The 19893-nt window shown below is 40.1% G+C and overlaps 1 pseudogene; it reads left to right on the top strand.

Annotated features, from left to right (window-relative positions):
* Positions 1 to 19893, top strand: part of LOC137282250 (uncharacterized) — a 59666-nt pseudogene that overhangs the window by 29461 nt on the left and 10312 nt on the right.

Raw genomic sequence — 19893 nt, 5'->3', positions numbered from 1 at the left:
GTGCATAATTTAAATAAATTTTAAATTTTAAATGCTAAAGCACGGCGTACTTTTAAACAGAACAAACGCCAATCTTGGCAAAATTATGTATCTAAAATAAATTCTCGGACACCCATGTCCAAGGTATGGAACATGGTCCAAAAAATCAAAGGTAAAGGTACTAAATCTACTGTCCATCATCTTAAACATGGAGATCAGTTACTTACTGATAAATCAGATATCGCAAATAAACTGGGGGACCCCCTTGCTAAACATTCTTCCTCTTCTAATTATTTACCTAAATTCCAGCAGTATCAAAAACAACAAGAAAAGAAAACTATTAATTTCAACTCAGATAATGGGGAAGATTATAATGAAACTTTTTCTATTCATGAACTCCATACTGCTCTTGATCAAGCTCATGACACTGCTACAGGAACTGATAACATACATTATCAACTCCTGAAGCACTTACCAGAATCCTGTTAAGAGACGCTCTTATATATTTTTGATGATATTTGGACTTCAGGTAAATTTCCTTCTTCATGGCGTGACGCCATAGTAGTACCAATACCTAAACTTGGACGTGATCATACGGATCCATCCAATTATCGTCCGATTTCATTAACTAGCTGTGTTTGCAAGACCATGGAACGCATGATAAATAATCGACTTGTTTCGTACTTGGAAACAAATAACCTCATTACAGATATACAATGTGGTTTCCGAAAAAAACAGAAGTACAGTCGATCACTTAGTGCGTTTATAATCATTCGTTAATAACGCACTGATCAGTAAACAACACGCTGTATCTGTCTTTTTTTTATCTTGAGAAGGCATATGATACAACCTGGAAATATGGCATTTTAAGGGATTTACATGACTTCTGTTTGCGAGGTCGTTTGCCTGAATTCATAGCCAACTTTTTAAATGACAGACAGTTCCAGGTCCGTGTAGGTTCTACCCTGTCTGATCATTATAATCAGGATCAGGGTGTCCCAGAAGGCAGTATTTTGTCTGTCACTCTTTTTAGCATCAAGATCAACAGTTTATCTAAAGTTTTAAACGATTCAATTGATGGATCGTTATTTGTGGATGATTTTAATATTTCTTGTCGTGGTAAAAATATGCATATCATTGAACGACAAATGCAGCTGTGTTTAAACAAAATAGATAGATGGTGTCTTGAAAATGGTTTCAAATTTTCTAAATCAAAAACCAATTGTGTACACTTCTGCCGTAAATATAAACTGCATAAAGACCCAGAACTATTTCTAAGTGATACCCCTATCAAAGTTGTCAAGGAGGTTAAGTTCGTGGGACTTATTTTTGATTCACATTTGACCTTTTTGCCGCATATTAAATCTCTAAAAGCGAAATGCTTGAAGGCTCTCGATTTATTAAAGGTTGTTTCTAATTCAAAATGAGGAGGGGATCAATCTACCCTTCTTCACTTATATAGATCAATCGTGCGATCGAAACTTGATTACGGCTCCATCGTATATGGTGGAGCTTGTCAAAGCAACCTAAAACTACTTGATCCTGTGCACCACCAAGGCCTAAGACTTTGTCTCGGTTCTTTTACAACTTCTCCTATCGACAGTCTGTACGTCGAGGCTGATGATCCTTCTCTCAACCATCGCCGTATAAAACTATCTTTACAAGTACATTACAAAATTAGCTTCTAATGAGTCTAATCCTGCATTTAATTGTGTCTTTAATCCTCTTTGTGAGGATTTGTATAACAAAAAGTCTTCTCTTGTTCCGCCTCTTGGACTCAGAATTAAGCCATTTATTGCTGCTTCTAGTATTGAGCTGGAAAATATAGCTCCTTCCCGTCTTCTTTCTTCTCCTCCTTGGCAGTTGGTTAGGCCACAAGTTGACCTAACATTAACTACATTTTCAAAATCAGAAACTAATGAATTACAATACAAACAAGAATATAATCAATTAATACATAAATATAGCAAATATAAATCCTTATTTACAGATGGGTCCAAGGACGGTGGCGCAGTGGCTGGCTTGTGCCACTGTCATTGGATCCAGAACAATATCTTCTAGATTACCTGACAACAGCTCTAGTTGTACAGCTGAAGCTAATACATTATTGAAATTGAGAACAGTAGGATGCCGGCGAAAGCATTTCTCTGCCTTCTTCCTACTTTTCCTGGCCTGTTTGCAATCATCAGTAAACCATGGTTTACGAATGTGTGGTGTTGCAGAGGACTTAGGAATAGTTTCATAAGCTATTTCAATTAGCTTGTCCGAAAACAACTGAATAGGATCTATAACATTATCAAAACATTCACAATTCATTTGGTCAGAACAAAGAGTCCGAAATAAAGTCCAGTTGACCCTTTTAATATTCCGTCTTGTTGGGGAAGGATCATCATTAGGGTTTATAGCAGAAAGTATTGTGGGAAAATGGTCACTTCCACCCAGGTCATCGTGGACTGACCATTCGAATTCGGTATAAATATCTGGTTCTGTTAGTGACAGATCAAGTGCAGAATATGTTCCTGTACCAGGATGCAAGTATGTGGCTGATCCATCATTACATATACATTATTATTATTTGAAATGAAATCCTCAACTTTATGGTTAGTTGCGGAACTTCCCCACAAAGGGTTATGGCCATTAAGATCACCCATGATGAGACAGGGCTTTGGGAGCTGATCAAATAGATCCTGAAGATCGGACTGCTGAATAACCGAAGAAGGAGAAATATACAAAGAACAAAGTTGAAAGGTTATCTGTAAAGTAAGACGGACAGCAACAGCCTGAAGATTGGTTTTAAGAGGAAAAGGGCTATGAATAACACCCTGCCTCACCAGAACAGAAGCACCACCATTGGCTTATCCCCTGGGGGTGAGAATGAATGATATGAATTGAACTGACGCCATTCAAATCTATCAGGACTTTTCAGGTATGTCTCTTGTAGACTGGTGGTTTAAAATCTTGAGATAATAATAACTAGATCGTTAAAATTGTTCCTAAGACCCCTGCCATTCCATTGTATTAAATTGGTAGTACTATTCATGGCGGTCCAACAGGGGATCGCGTACGAGAAGAACGAATTCTCCCATGCACTGGTTGTGAAGGAGTAACCTCCATATCGAGAGGTTCAAATGGATTATGATCCGTTACAGACGTAGATGGGGTGGACGGTACTTGTAAATGCTGTAGAGCTTTTGCCCTTCGTTGCTGTTGTTTTTCCTTTATTCATCAAACTGGCTCTTCCTTGTCCTGACTGTTTGTTTGATTCGATCTCTAGGTCTACTTCTGTCTGTGAAGCCGACGTTATTGAACCTGGCTGATTTTCAGAAATTCTGTTTTGTTCATTGAGAGTGATGTGTTTGTCTTGCACCTACATATATTCTGAACATCATTGAAAACGCACCACCCCTAAAATTGTGGATTTCTAAGAGCAGAAGTGAGCAATCTATGTAAATTTTACATATTTGTGTAGACCAATGTTTGATAAAGAAAAGAAGCAAAAAACAATCAAGCAAGTGAAGATTTAATGCAGCTGACAATGACATAAAGATGGGGTCAAAATGGAAAGTCAGTAGCGTGTATGACCCCCGTTAGCAGCAACACAAGCTGTGCAACGTCTCCTCATTGAACGGATAAGTCTCTGAATAAAGTCCTGAGGCACTGCATTCCACTCTTGCTGCAAGGCATTGTCGAGTTTTTCAAGGTTGTTGATCTGCGGACGACGTGCGAGGCGTTGGCCGATGTAATCCCACAAGTGTTCGATGGGTGACAAATCTGGTGACAATGCAGGCCAATGAAGTAGAGGAATGTTGTTGTTAGCCAGATACTGTATCGAAACACGTGCAGTGTGGGCTCGTGCATTGTCATGTTGAAATGTGTGCAGATCTTGATGCTGGTGAAAGAAGGGAACGACGTTGTTCTGCAGAATGTTGTCACGGTAGTAAACGGCATTCACTCTGCCACGACAAACAATCAGAGCGGTTCTGTGGTGATAACTTATCCCTCCCCACACCATAATGCTGCCTCCACCCCACCGATCGGTTTGCACAACACAATCCTGATGATAACGTTCACCCCGTCGACGCCATACCCGTAGACGCCCGTCAGCATTTCGCAAGTGAAAACGCGACTCGTCGGAGAACACCACACCATGCCAACGTCGTAACAACCACACACGATGCTGTTCAGCCCATTGTCGGCGTTCACGGCGATGCCTGTCAGTCAGGATGGGTCCAACGTAAGGACGTCGACAACGTAACCCTGCCGCACGGAGACGGCGTCGGACGGTGGAAGCGCTGATCAAACCACGTCGACCCTGGACAGCGTTGGCGGTTCTGGCAGCGGGCAAGGTTCAATCCCGAATATGGCGTCGTACAATGTCTCGATCTTGACGAGGGGTGGTAACACGTGCCTGACCTGGGCGTTGCCGGTCCCTGCTGGTTCCTGTTTGTTGGTATCTGTTAGCAAGCCTCAGAATGGTCGAATGATGACACCCAAATCGTCGTGCAATGTTTCTGCTTGAAGCGCCGACCTGCAACATACCCAAGGCCTGTTCTCGTTCCTCTGGTGACAATCTTGGCATGGCGAAAAAACTTTACTTACGAAAGTACTGCGAAAATGAGAACGGTTTTGTGCCGAAGGTCATTTATACCCCTGAACAGCATGCTTTCTGCATGCAATTTGTGCCCTTCGTGTGTGATGTGCATGAATTTTGTTGTTTTCATGTGATGTGTTCGATGATGTGTTCGAACGATCCGTTTTTTACTGTAGAGCGTTATTTACGATCTAGTGTGTTATTATCAAAATTCCCACCATTAATTTTCCATTTTCAAAAGATTCTATTGCCTTATTTCAAAATTTACAGGTGGTGCGTTTTCAATGATGTTCAGTATAGTTGTCTGACATGAAGTGGAAACCTTTTCAACAAGACTATGAACAGGGGCGGAAACAGTAGATGAATATGTTCGACTCTGAGACTGCAAGGATAAAAACTTTTTGGCTTCTTGGTAGGAGAGGTTGTTTGTGATTCTTATTTTTAGAAGTTTTTCTTCATACTCGAAATTTGGACAGGATTTTGATGATGCCATGTGCTCACCGGTACAGATGGCACATCTAATGGCCTCTGTGCATTCACTGTTATCATGAGCCCTACTGCAACGGGCGCATACTATCTTTCGTGTACATGACTTGGCACCATGACCGAATTTTTGGCATCTGAAGCATCTCAGTGGATTAGGTATGTACACGTCCACCGGGATGTTGAAAGAACCTGCTTTAAGGGCTTTTGGCATAGTTGACAGTCCAAACGTTAACATCTTGTTTTCTCGTAAAACGCTTTACAGACGTCACTCCTTGATGCTTGAGTTATGTAACAATGTCTTCCTCCGACATATAAGCCAGACAACGAGATCTGTCTCGGACAATGCCTTTGCAAGCATTCAATGATCTGTGTGCAGAGACAACATCTGGAGTGTTAACGAACTGTTTTTATCCTAACAGGTTGATAGACTGTTGCCTTCAGGCACATTTAATAAGGAGTGAACCAGAACGGAGCCTTGTTACGTTTGTCACCTCACCACAGACATCTTTGATGCCCTTAGAAATGGCAAAGGGATTCAGTTTCAATGGACTTCCATCTGTTGCTTCAATGACTAAGAATCTTGGCCAAGTATCCACTTCTGCGGAAGACAATTCATCATCAGATGATGTTGAAAGATGTCTACGTTTACTTTTGTTTGAACCAGAGAGTAGGTTTACAGCCATGGTAGATTAATAATTCCGCATCTCTGCTCTCCAACCGCCATCGAGTGTTAACAAGGACGATCCTACAGTGGAAAACAAACTGCACGATCAGAGCTACAGGGATGTTATACTCCAGAGATACAGATGTAAATAGCTAAGATGTCTAAAAGAAGAAATGTCAGACTGGTTCGGCCCATGCCATTCCCCTTAAGAAGCTCAGAATTTAGAGGTCAGTATCTCCAGATTGGCCAATTAGCCACCGCCTTCTGGCATCAGACTCTAGGCAAACATACATAACATGAATTTAGAGTGTGAACTTTCGTTATCAAAGATTCACAGTAATTAAAGTACATACTTTCCAGAATGTTGTCCATGCACAGGGCATGGCATGACCAGCCGATTGGTTGAACCGGGCCAATTCAACCACCCGTCTATTAGAGGTGAAATCAGGGCGAAAGTGGTGTGTTGAGCAACAGGAAGACGGTTGCAGGCTCCTATTGCCTTCAACCACCAGGATCCCTTCCTCCACCGACACAGGGCCGCAACCCACGGCAAACGGGTTGGTGGACCAAATATGCCCCCGGGTCCACAACAGGGGTGTCGGCGAGCCCTTAGCATAACCCAGCACCCACCACGAGGAGATGGCTCGCCACGGGTGCCTATAGGACACAGAAGTCGACATCACCAGATTGGTCCATAAGCCACCGCCTTCTGGCATAGGACTCTAGGCAAGTAGATATATCAAAAAGGTATTACACTAGACACTAGGGGACGCAACCCACTGCAAACAGGTTGCCCAATTTAGTCGTCTCTTACGACAAGCAATGGGGTGCTGTGGACACATTTTGCCCCGGGTCCACACGGGACTGAAATTCAGAAGACACTCTCTGTTTGTAAAAGGGATGAGCATGTTTCCTGTTCCTTCTGGTAGCAGTCTGTGTTGTGTGGTGCGGTACAGCAATGGTCGCGCCATGCGTCGGTAGCAAATTCCAAAGTATCCATTTTAAGTAGAGAATATGCCTGGCATACGGGTCCACACGCGGCGTACCCAGATCTGATCGACAAGATGTCATGACTGCAGCGCAGAGCAGGTACACAGGGGCCTTCACTGTCGTGATAGATTTATCATGGCCACCTCTACAGCTACAACAATAACAGTATTGTCATGTATCAGCTCATGAGGAAACGTCTCTCTCTCTCTCCCATGCTTGCCATAAAAGGCGACTACAGGGATCGTATTTTGTTAAATGACCATTGAAACTCGGGTGGAAATGAGGTGTGCGCACATACTCATATGCGCATCTGCTCGTTTTGTACAATGGCGGGATTGATTAGAATGCTACAAACATATCCTTGTAGTTACTTGTAGTGATCGTAGCTATTAAGTAGTTCATGGCTATCTGTCCGACATGAGAAACATCCTCTAGGTTTACGTAAACACACAAAGTCATCACAGGACAATTACGTGAATATCATTATCACTGTTTTTAACATCTCTATAAAAACTCGACTCCTGTCATAGTAATTGTGATGGCATTGTGGTTGTTTGTGTAGTCATTTGTGTTCTGGAAGCTTCTAGACTTACATAGATTGATCTAGCATAACATAGAGTAACTAGAAAGGTTTCAAGATAACCACATGCGTCTGTCATCTCTCATCAAGACTAACGTTCACTGAAGATATTCTTATCGCCCTTAATAACCACCATAGGAGTATTTTCGCTGAATTAGATGTGTCTCCACTGTTCTAATAATTTGAATACTACCATTGTAGTTGTATTGGTACTCTACACTGTTTTGCCTTATTACTTCGTACTCAAAGAAAATTAATGTGAGAACCAATTCTTTGTAGATTTGAAATCGAAACGTAACAGTTACAAAACCACTCTTCAGTGCAGTGGAGATTTAATTACGTTTGGCCTCAAACTGATTGTTTGTTGATGACTCAGCAAAGTTTCTAAGTGGAAGTAATACTAAATCGTGGACTTCACAGCTGAAAGGAAAAGTCAAGACATGAACAATGAGCATAAATAGTCTTGGTACTCCTCAGAATCATCAACTGGGCGTAAAACAAATCGCAATTTCGTTCATTAGCACTTGTACTGGATTCACAAACTCATTCATGTACTTTTTGTTTTCAGGCACGGACAGATCAGGCTCAGCTACAGGTGAGAGTACGATATAAATCACCGATTTGTTGCTTCAAACGTCAATTCATATTGTAGTGTCAGAATGTGCCCTTATGTGTATTTCCTTTTTCTCGAGCCTAGGTATCGACCTGATAGAAAGGTCTGCTTTTTGCAGTCCATTCCTAAGTCGTATTCAATAATCAAGTTTTGTATCAAGTTTTAAAAAGTATACGGTATTACATTAGCAGTTTTGCCTGTATTATGCACTTGTGACAAAGAAAACACACCATTCACAGTCAGATGTTATATTATATTATATTATATTATATTATATTATATTATATTATATTATATTATATTATATTATATTATATTATATTATATTATGCTGTCAGGTGGAGTGACAGAATCACTGATAAGAGGTAAGAGCAGAACTCACATACAAACTGATCATTGATAGGTAGATAGATTTTCTTTATTTCCTCCATAAAATGAAGAATACATTCATGTACTAAACAACAGTATATAAAAAGGTTCTAACAGTTTGTAATTATGTAAGACAGTAGTATTCAGTTGTGAAAGAACAGTAGTTATTTATGAAGATAGGCGGAGTGTGTTCTCCCAACAGCAGACTGAGGAACTAATGATCACCATCAATTCTGACCAGATGTTACAATCTAATACATCTATACGGTGGGAATACGTCGTCTTCCGCCCACATTTCAACAAAAATGTATACATCAACATATTCTTACAATAGAGAATTCCTGTCTACTAGGTTATACCGACATGACATAAAACATATTTCATAATATCGTTAGCAACCGTTCTTGAAACACGCTCCCTTGACTCTACTGGAGTTGCACTTACTCTTATAACTGTCGCAGTGTCAAGTTCTGGGGCGTTCTAAAGCAAATATCCATAGTCTGTGTTCTCGTCCTGATCTTGTTAGATATCTGGAGACGGATAACCTGGTCTGCAGTACATTTACCAACTACATTTGATCATAATTATGTAGTTACCCTTTCTTTGACAAGTTCCGACCAAGCACTTTTCTTCATAAACATAGAATCACAAATGTAGTAACGGATTTCACTCAGCAGAAACTATTTGGAAACAAGCCCGTAACATTTTGAAATAGATGATTTGTAGAAATAATGCAGTCACTGAAGTAGACTGCAGGGATTCCACGACCGCCATCTACCGACACCCCAACCTAACGTGGATTTGACCTCTATTCCCCAACACAAAACATTTAACGTATGATTTAAAAGAAGACAAACTCCTCCATACCTATATGTATCTAAGAATAAGGAGTGCATATTTAGTTGTCAGTTTTGTATTTTAAATATCTTCAGTTCCCCTATTGTCAATAGCGTGAGTTTTATTATGGACCTTAAAGCGTGTATGCAGCATTCATGGAGGCAAAAGTATGAATTCAAAGCGGGAAGTTTAATGTTGTTTTGAACGCCCTTGTGTTACCATTTTCAAAACAGTTTGTTAGAGACGAATATTGATGTGTACCAAGTCAGTGTTCGAGAATTTACCAAACATTCTTTTTTTTATTTGGCAATCCTGTTTGCAAAGTATTCACGTGATAAGCCCCTTAGAGAAATATACAAGACCTGAATAAAATCTAGAAATTAATATGTTAATGATGAGAAACAGCAATAAACAGAAAATACGAGTGTCACGTGTATGAATTTCACTCGTGACATCCCATCCCCTTGATGGACCTCATCCCAGGTTCAGATGACAAACACCCGCCGTCCCCCAATTCGACCCCAACCTTAATATATACATTTTGATCATCAGCAGAGTGACGTTACATCCATAGACATTTTTTTCCCTGATAGCAATGCTCATCTGATATCACTATTAACTATATAACGTACTATTCTCCGCGGCGAGCACTGAAGACTCATGCTACTTGACAGAAATCTTGGATTTGAGAAAACAAAACCCAAACAGCAAACATATCTGATGGTTATTTGTGAAAGTGTTATCAGTGCCATTCTTATTGAAGAAAGAAATCTTTGTGTAATTACGTCTCCTGGTCGTGAAGTCTACAGTGGTCTTTGTTGTTCATCACGTTCTAATATAAACACAGCGCTGGCTTTTTTGCAGGTACATGAAGTTGACAATATACCTGTAGTATTGTTTGAAGGAATATGTACATATTTCCCTTGTAATACAATTATATATCACCTGACATCATGTCATCAGCTATTCATATAAAGAACGAACAATATCCGAATTTCACCACAGGGTTACGTCAAGGGCCAGTTAAGGACACCCCGCTCCATAAGGCCAGCGTTGATGGGGACCTCGATACCGTGAAACAGCTCATAGATGATGGTAAAATAGATGTCAACACCCGAGGTTTGTATGGAGTCACACCACTGATTAGACCGTTGCGAAACAGCCTCCATGGTTGCAAAACGTGCACAACACATAGAAATGTATAAGCTGATAGAGTCAGTAAGATCAAGAACTGGTAAATTCTCATCACTGACGTGTTTCTCCTGTGCGGGAAGCGAAGTTTAAGACAAATTATGTTGATTGAGAAGGTAACCACATTCTTACCATTGGAACTTATCAACAGAAAGAGAAACGACGAATGAACGTCCTTGATGTGGGCAGCATGGAATAGGAAAGAAACCATATTTTGATGTCTGCTGAATAATGGGGCTGATTATATGTTAATTAATAACCATTAATTACGAACACCATCCTTCAGTATGTAAGTCATGGAGGACACACTGGATTCATGAAGAAGACCCTCGCTAAGGCCGAAATAGACATCAACACTGGAGACAGATATGGAAGGTCAGTACTGATGGAAGCAGCAGAGCAAGGATCTACAGAGTTTTTGACATACTTGTGAAGAATGGAAGTCACGCACAAAACGTTAAATCCCATTCACCTTACCTCAGACTTTGAGTCGACACACAAGAATACTGGTCATGTAATGCACTTGGTAACTTTGTTGTTCGAACCTCTCCCTTGACATGCTTGTTTATCCTCTTTTCACAGATATTTCAACTTGACCTATGTCTACCATTTGCGACATTTAATCGTCACTATCAACTCATGCTTGTCTGCCGAGAACCTTTCCAATGTTCTCAAGCAATGACAATAAGAACATGCCGTCTTTATGGAGGACTATTATAGGACTATTATGACGGTTCATGATTTCTTAATTCTCTTTTATGCAAATACTTATATACTTATATATATGTGCATGTAATATTGTACCGTTTCATATTTGTTATTTCTTTAGCGCCTGGTTATAAATATGTTACTTTTGCTTCTTGCAAATATGACCAAACGTGTTGTCTTGCCAACATTATTGTCTTGTTTTCCGGTGTCCCTCGTTGTGATATTGCTGGATTATTGCTAAAATCGGTGTAAAACTAAACTCACTCACTGTCTTGTTCGTTACACAACTCCAGTAGAATATGGATTCTCTTGTTATTGGGTCTTGCTTATCACCACCTGCTGTAATACCTGAACACTGAGTAGCGATCACAGCCAGATGTTTGATCATAGGTGTGTGGACATATGGAATTATTTTTCAACACCAACAATCAACGTATTACGTTTCAACTATCTGATATTTCACTTTTGTTTCATGATTAAATTCCATAATGCTTATTTGTTTCTACATAACTAATTAGTTGTACATATAGATGCATTGTGTCACTGGGAATATTAGTTCTGTATCAGGTCATTTGTTACATGTTCACACACGCCTGTTTGTACCTAATTGGTGCATATTAAGTTGATTGAACCAATTCATTGTACTTGTGTTTGGAATAATTTTAGGTGAGTACTTAAATATGTCCTTAGCATGGTGATCTACCGTCAGTTGTTGACAACCTATAGCCCATTTTTACATTGTCTTGTCTTCTGTAGATACATTGTTTTAGATCTAATCACTATTCTATTCTGTGATATTCTAGTTTTACTGTCCTTCGTTGACAGTTTTTTTACAACGTATGTGTTATTAATTCATTTGTATTTCTATGATTAATAGTTCTCGTCACGATATGGCTGCAATATTGCCGATGTGACGTTAAACACTAACTCACTCACTCACTTAAATATATTTCATACCAAACAGTGTTAAAATCTGGTTCATGGTGTTACCTCTAGATCAATCTTTATTAAGGGACTGAAACACGGACTAGTCCGACTTCTTAAGTAGTATAAACGATTGGGGTACAAGACAGGCCCCCCCCAACAAAAGCCTCATTTACTCCAATTAAGCCTTCCCGAAACACCTAACCAATCTCCCCATCGGGAGTTATCCCATCGTGAACTCACAGTGATCCTTCTACTGTGTACACCGTGTGTACCCGTATGCGTGAGTGGTGACTCCATCGATGATGACCCATTGTTTAGTGCTGGTAGGAAACAGTGACATCTTGTTGTCTGCCATCCCGTATATCGTGAGTCCGTTGCTTCTCAGCATGTTTGAGTGTTTTATTCTTGAACAGGGCTTTCTTGAATCTGGCAAGTTTTATATGTTTTTTGCACCACATGTTTTTTCATGCCTTTCAACTTTCTGATTTCATCAACATTTAATTTCTTGATGGAATACATCTTGAGTCTCAAGCCTACGTATTTGCCAACTTGCCGAGCACCTTTTTTGTTGACTTGGTTGTGCATAAGATGATCTTTAGGGTAGTCCCAGGTGTTATACAAGTGCATGTTTTTCTCGGGATGAATTTCCATCAGCAGGGAAGCCATGTCAGTGTACAGAACTTCACACCTGTCACTGTACTGCTTTTTTAACTCTTTGGACAGGTCGAGAATGCTCATTCACTGAACACTGAGATGTTCATAAGCTTGTTCCGGTCGCTGGTGGCCAGTTTTCTTAACTCTGTGTTCATTTCATGTATGTGTACATTGATCAAACTTGGGTGCCCTGTGTATTTTTGTGAGTTTCATTCCCAGTGATAAGTACAGCTGCAGGCTGTGATAGTGAGCAATGTGTTTTTTAAACGCTGACCAGCTTATTGTTTCCCAGTAACGTTTCTTGATATTCAGACATCCAACCCGGGTACACCGTCAATCGTTCAGAAGCAAGCTGATAGCTCTGTGTGAATTGTGTAATTTTCTGCACTTAGCCCAATCATACATGTACTGTTTTGGGTGTCATCGGTGTATCAAATGGTGATGGCTAAGTCGTTTGTGTTGTTGGGTGTAAACAAACTGTCTAGAGACGACAGCAGGAAGTAAACGATGCATATGATTTGCATAACGTCCAAAGACAACGAGATATATTTTTCCATGTTTTGGGGGATGCACGCCAGGTTGCCATCGACCTTTGCAATGGCCTACGTGATCAAGTGAGAATCTCAAACACCAAGATTGTAAACACGATACTGGTGATTTTGGAATTGGTTTCAAGTTACATGAGTTTTGAGAGGCGCCTCTGTATCAACCGGTGACATAGTAGTGATCTCTACTGCAATGCACGTTTAGTGGTTCGTTGCAGCATGGCAAATTTTGTGTTTTTGTAAGCTCGCAAGTCGTCCATCGTCACGCAAATCCTCAGGCTTTGTGTACATGCATTTTTTGTGTGAAACTTTTTTCTGGGATGGAGGGACGGTGTCAATGTTTTAGATGAGGACCTCGAAGTCAGCATAGATGACATACGGCACAGACATTTGGGTTTTGTGGTTGACAAATTTTTAGGTGTTGTTGTTTTTGTTTGGCATGTTGATTTCGGATGGCCGTCTCTCCAACGCATTGGCAATCCTCCCGGTGGGTTTCCAGTTGGTCGACTCTTAAGAAACCATGCGGGCACTGTTCACAAAAGTGTGACTTTCCTTTGTCTTTCAATTTTTCATGCAAAAGTCTGCTGAAATATTTTATGCATGCATAGTGATACTTGGTCATACGTTTGCGTACACCCTTGTCCACGATGCTGTTGTTGGCTTCGTGTCTGAAGATAGCTGATAGCTGTGTGGTAGTTCTATTTTTCTACTTTTACGACCTGGGAGTGGGTTCTTCTATACCATCCAGTTAAGTCCGCCATGTTTGGGATCACTCGTAAGTCTATCGGAATGTGTGTTGGCTGGATACAAAGCGGATGTGATTGCAATCATTATCTTTGTTTTTGATGCTGATCATGGGTTGTATTTTTCCTATAGTACTCGGGTAGTTCCAGGTAGGATTCATGGCATGTAATTTACTATGTACAGGTATACCGTATGTATACTGGCAACCCATATGTGTGTAGCATGCCATGATTTCTCGTATTTTGTAAACGAGGCATCGATGATTGTATTGATGTCCTCGGGTCATGTTACCTGAGAAGTAAGGTTGAACGTTCTTAGAGGTGCCGTTCATCTTTTGTTCGCCTAGGGACATTTTTTGTATGCGAGTTGAAATTTGAGGCTTCCATAAACGTCTTGTTCTTTGTCTAATTTGTTGGCATCAGCGGTTTGATGTCAGAGATGTTATTGTCAATCTCCATCCTCTCAGATAATTGCCAATGGGGTGTTCCGTTTGAGGGAGGTCGAGGGGTCCATGTTATTCTAGCAGTTCATCTTTGGCTGTCCTCATACGAGAATAACAACGGAACCCACATTCTCTAACTTGAACTTTGAGGTCCTGTACAGTAGGGGCCTATCATCGGCCATTCAAAGAGGCTTGTAGTCAGGCTTTCGTCCTAGTGGAATAATCTTGGAGCCCACGTTCTTTAGCTTGAACTTTTAGTTCCCATACAGTAGTGGGTTTCACACAGTCTATAGTGATCAAGGCCAGTAATTCGGCGGCTTTCTTCATACGAGAATGCTATACATATCAAACTCCTCTGGCAGTGCTTTGAGTTCACTAACAGTGATCATTGTGTATAGCATACGGAGGTCAAATCTATAATTGGTTGTATTCCATATGCAAGTTAAATGTTATTTTTCCAGAGTCTCCTTAATTCATGTCTTAATCTGACCGCCTTTTAGTGATTGGTTTCATTCTGACTATGTTAGCAATGGCTAGTTATGTTAGCCCGTGATGCAGGCACAAAAGTGGACCCACCTTTCAAGAGCCACCTTGCCTCTCTGGAACGTTTTTGTCTACTGGAAGTCTCACAAGAAAGAACCCCACCAAATGCCCTAGACGTCATCTCTTATGCGCACAGGTACACAATAGAGGGATTATTGTGAGTTCACTATGTGGTAACCCCCAATAGCGGGGATGGGGCTAGGTGTTTTAGGAAGGCTTAGTTGGGGTAAATGAGGCGTATGGTGTAGGACCTTGTCTCGTATCCCCATAGTTTATACTACTTTTTATCGTATGTCTGTGTGGGGTATCCTTGTGGAACTGTTTCTGCGTTGGCCAGTACCATAAACGGGCAGTAGTTCTGATCATACCGAATGGGGACACACGTGCATGTCGTTATATGCGTGAAACGGTCAGCTCCAATTTGAGTTCATGACCTGTGTTACTCCAAGAGTGTGGAGCGGTGGAATAGTCTACTGGTTAAAGCGCTGACTCGTCACGCCGACGACCAGGGTTTGATTCCACACATGAGTACAATTGTGTACAGCCCATATCTGGTGTCCCCCGCCTTCACATTTCTGGAATATTGCTAAAAGCTGCGGAAACAATACTCATTCATTCACTATTCCAAGAGTAAGGGAGAGATTTTTTTTCTGTTATGAGAAACACAACGTTTCGGAGTGTGTCCCTTTTTCTCACCAGGTGAAAACGCTGTGTTCCTCATTGTAAAGAAGTTGGCATCCATAAAACTCTCTCAATATTTATAAACTCAGCAAAAATGAAAACTTAACACTCGTTTCAAAGTCAATAATTTGAACATTTTGGAAAATGGGTTTGAAATAACGATTGTATTCAATTCTCTTGTCATTAAAGATGCTATAGCATACAGATCATGTTTGTCATGGAATCAGTTCCACCGGAAATGCGACTACAATGTCCATGATCAAAAACTGTGAGTCACAACTTAATGAAATCATGTCAGCATCGGGTGTGTCCTCCAAGAGCGTTCACAATTGCGATACAACATCTCCTCATGGATTGGATGATGTGTTTGAACACAGCTTGGGGAATGCGCCGCCGTATTTGTACCAACATGGCACCAAGCTCCCGCAAGTTCTCTGGAGGGTTCCTTACTTGGTGGAGCCGCCTGCCCAACACATCCAACACATGCTCTGTGGGGTTGAGGTCGGGAGATCTTGAGGGCCACTCGATGATATCGATGCCAACGTTCCTGAGGAAATTCGTTGTTAAATTGGCGTTATCCTGTTGGAAAGTCAGACCTGGGCCATGAGCTGCCGTGAATGGCAAAAGCTCTGGAACGAGCACCTGATCCCTGTATGCTGCCGCATTAAGGTTTCCCTGGATGACAATGAGTCGGGATCGAGCATGACCGTTGATAGAACCCCAAACCATAAGGCTGCCGCCCCCAAATCGATCCACTTCCTGTAGGCAACACTGGGCATTGCGTTCTCCTTGTCTTCTCCAAACTCTAGCCCATTCATCAGCAAAGGTTAATGTGAACCTTGATTCATCACTAAACACAACCCTATTCCAATCTCGCTGGGTCCATCTCAGGTGCCGTCGTTGGCAGACGTTGGCGTCGACAGAAACGGATTAGAATTGGTCAACGATATGGTTGCCGTGCATGGTTTGGGCAGTCACTCCACCTCCAAGCAGTACATTCCGAGTGGATGTGGCAGTGACAAACCGATCACGCAAATGACGTAAGACAATTTGTCGGTCTTCTGCGTGTGACGTCACACGTGGTCAACCAGGACGGGGGCGGTCAGGTGTGTTGCCAGTTTGATGGACACGTGTCTGGAGACAATGGATGGTCTGTCGACTGCATCTCCTAACCGTCAGTGACATCAGTGACGGACGTCGCCGTATTCAGCATGCCAATGGCACGTTCACGCCGAATGTTTGAATGTTTGTCACTCTGTGGCATTGCAAATTAACGAATAAGTAACCATAAAACTGTGTTTTTCTGAGATGATACTCTACTCTGATACCGTGAGATCCATTGCACGTGTATCAATAGGTCACGTGTCTTCTCATTGTAGCGTGCAGTGCTCTCGCACCTGCTACGTAAGCCCGACCAATAGAATGAATGTGTGACGTAATGCCCTTGACAATGCATTTAACCATCATCACAACAAGAACTCTTTCAAGAAAAGTTTCAAAACACTATTTCAAAAAATAATGAGTGTCAAGTTTTTATTCTTGCTGAGTTTTAGTTTAGGCAACGTAGCGTAAGATAAACTGTAGCTATCTTCTTACCTTATTTTCATGTACATTCAGATCTAATTTATGAATGCCTACCATGTACAAACTATGACACATTTAATTACTTCATCCATAAAATGTACAACAGTTCATTTGATATTCATTTTCATTCATCCTCATTCAAGTTGCATTGTTAACACTTGAGCGCAGAATTACATGTAATCACAGAATTGTGTCGGACAGTTTAATCTGAAAAGACGTTGAAATGCCAAAGGTCGAGGAAACTAGAAAACTATTTAAACAATATAATTTAGACAATTTTTACGGCTTCGGGTGAGTGTTTTGCCTTTGTTTATATTTCCACATAAGTAAGTTAGTTTATTTTCTTTTTTTATATTTCCTGTAAGTAAGGTGTACAATATGGAGTACATCACACTATATGTAATACATACACTTTGCAAAGGAATGTACACAGTTCCTACAGTGTGGAATACAACATGTGGCAAAGCGATGGACACAGTTCTTACAGAATGGAATACATGATATGGCACGACAATGTACACAGATCGTACAGCATGATGTAGATTAATGGCATAGCAATGTACACAATTCTTACAGTACGGAATGCATCATAAGACGCAGGAATGTACACAGTTCTACAGTATGGAATACATCATATGGTATAGCCATGTACACAGTTCTTATAGGAGCATATTACTGAACATTTTTATGCAGTCTAATACAACAGGTATTTCACCTGAGATTCGAAACTGAAGAATTCACTATAAGCATTCAGTGTAGAGTGTTACGTGTCAAAAGTTGCAAAGATAGTGTGGACCAATATCTATAAAAAGATGAGAACTGAGAAATCAAAAAATATAAAAAATAGTTTCTCTGTTTACAGTTTCTCTGTGTATACGCTGGAATTTGGTTAGTCTATAAATTGACTGTTTTACAAATGATCATATTGCATTTAAGGGATTGTTATTTTCCCCCCTAAATGCGAAGATTATATTTACACCTGAAAAAGTATTGTGTCTAAAGATATTGCGTTGAACCAATCAGTCATCTTTCCCACATACCCTCAACATGCTCACAATCACAAGAGCTATCTATATTTGTTTCAGGTACAATAGTGCAAAAACTTTATGGGGAATTCATATATTTTATCTAAAAGAGATATGTTTTTGTAGCTATAATATTGTTCATTTTGAAGTGAAACAATTGTTAATCAACACGTTTTGTACATCTATAAGACATACGATTAAAATTATGAGTTCATCTACATTTTTTGTCTTTTTAAAGATATTTTCCCATCGTATTTGACTTTGCGATTTTGTAACTTTTATGTCGCACATAGAGGTTACGCAGAAGGATTACAACATTTCTGGGATATTCCCAGACAGTTTGAATTAAAAGGCAGAAAAGGACGCATGAATTTTCCTGACTGTCTTTCAGTGTATTTCAAAATTACTGATTTTAGTCCTTGACATCTCAAAAACTGAATTTGCAAGTCATGTTTGAATTAAAATTCTTCTAAGCTACCGACGCTCCAGGCATTGTTCATGAACGCATTAATAAATCGAAACAGAAATGGGTTTTCTATCAGTAGCTATGCTATTTTGTGCCATACTGATTTGGACAGAGTATCTAAATAGTTAAGGATGTTCTGGTGTTTTTTTGGTAAGAAATCTGCCCATGCATTAAAACATCGAGCCAAAAGACATTTGAGATATATGGTAACACTTATTTTCTAAGACAAGATGGATCAGCTAACCAAAGATTTCTATAGGCAATAATGTTATCTGATATGTATGTATATCATTTTGGATTTTATCTAATCATCACATCCAGCTAAGATTTTGTGCTACGATAACGTGTCTTATACCGGGGGCATTTATACCACCAATTTCAGGTGGTTCTACCGAAACGTTTCTTTTACCTCTGTCTCTTTCATCTTTCCAAAGGAACACTTTTTCCGGAAATCGTTTATAAATTCTCTTGATGGATTAGGTAACGAACTGAAAAGATGGTTTAATTTCGGGAGGAGAACTGATTTGAGAACTACATTTCTACTTACCCGTAGACATTATTGACATTATTTTGCTTTTGTAGTTCAAATCTGCCATATTTTCTCAAAATACACTCCTAGTAGTTTGAAACCTCTTCGCGTCCAATCAAATTTGCATTCCTTGCATTGTTTTATACGATATCATTTCTTCGCTCCTATCCATACTATCTTAGTTTTGCTCGCACTAACGTCGAGAACTGAAAATCTAGCAAAAAATCGTAGAGTATTTAGAACTGCATTCATTCCCTTCACTGGTCCATCTATGGTGGGTGTGGTATCATCAGCAAAATGTTAAAAAAATGTTCTATATTTCCCATTCTGATCCCTTTTACGTTTTTATTCTTTCTGAACACGAGGGTTATGATCTCAACACATAAAATGAATATATAGGGGGATACTGGATCACCTTGGCGACAGCCTCTTGCTATTGGAAAACAGGAACTTCCATAGCCAATAACTAATACACTTGATTCAATTCCATTTACGAAATAGAGATCCGTTTTTTGTTTGCTAGGCTCAGAAATTTAATACATTTTATAATACATTTTCTATCAATGGAATCAAAAGCTTTCTCAAAGTCTAGGGTTTCCATCAAATCATATGTATGTCTGGTTATCTTTCCTATGTATCTACATGTATCTTCAACAAATCCCTTTTGATCCTCATTTATAATTTCTGGTTGCACAGGTTTGATTCTATTTGCAATTACTGTTGAGATACACGATATATTAAAAGT

The sequence above is a fragment of the Haliotis asinina genome, chromosome 4 (genome assembly GCF_037392515.1).
Source record: "Haliotis asinina isolate JCU_RB_2024 chromosome 4, JCU_Hal_asi_v2, whole genome shotgun sequence".
NCBI classification, from domain to species: domain Eukaryota; kingdom Metazoa; phylum Mollusca; class Gastropoda; order Lepetellida; family Haliotidae; genus Haliotis; species Haliotis asinina.
Note: the sequence above shows the minus strand (reverse complement) of the source record. Positions and strands in the feature narration are given on the sequence as shown.